We start from the raw sequence: 232 nt of genomic DNA on the forward strand, positions 1-232 counted from the left end.
AGCTTTCCCCTGGCAGCTCGGCAGGGCACCGAGCAGGAGCCCCGTGGGGCCAAGCACCAATTGCAGCAGCAGCAGGGAAAAAAGTTAGGAGGAGGACGAGGGCTGGGATGCAGCAACAAGGGCACAGTGAGCCCTCCCGCTCAGCACCAACGCTCGTCCAAGGTCACCGAGGATGCCGGTGCCACCACTGCCACCCCGTTGTGCCCCTGCTGCCACCCCCCCTGCACCCGGG

This window comes from Pterocles gutturalis, unplaced genomic scaffold (genome assembly GCF_000699245.1).
Source record: "Pterocles gutturalis isolate BGI_N339 unplaced genomic scaffold, ASM69924v1 scaffold5598, whole genome shotgun sequence".
Classification (NCBI taxonomy): domain Eukaryota; kingdom Metazoa; phylum Chordata; class Aves; order Pterocliformes; family Pteroclidae; genus Pterocles; species Pterocles gutturalis.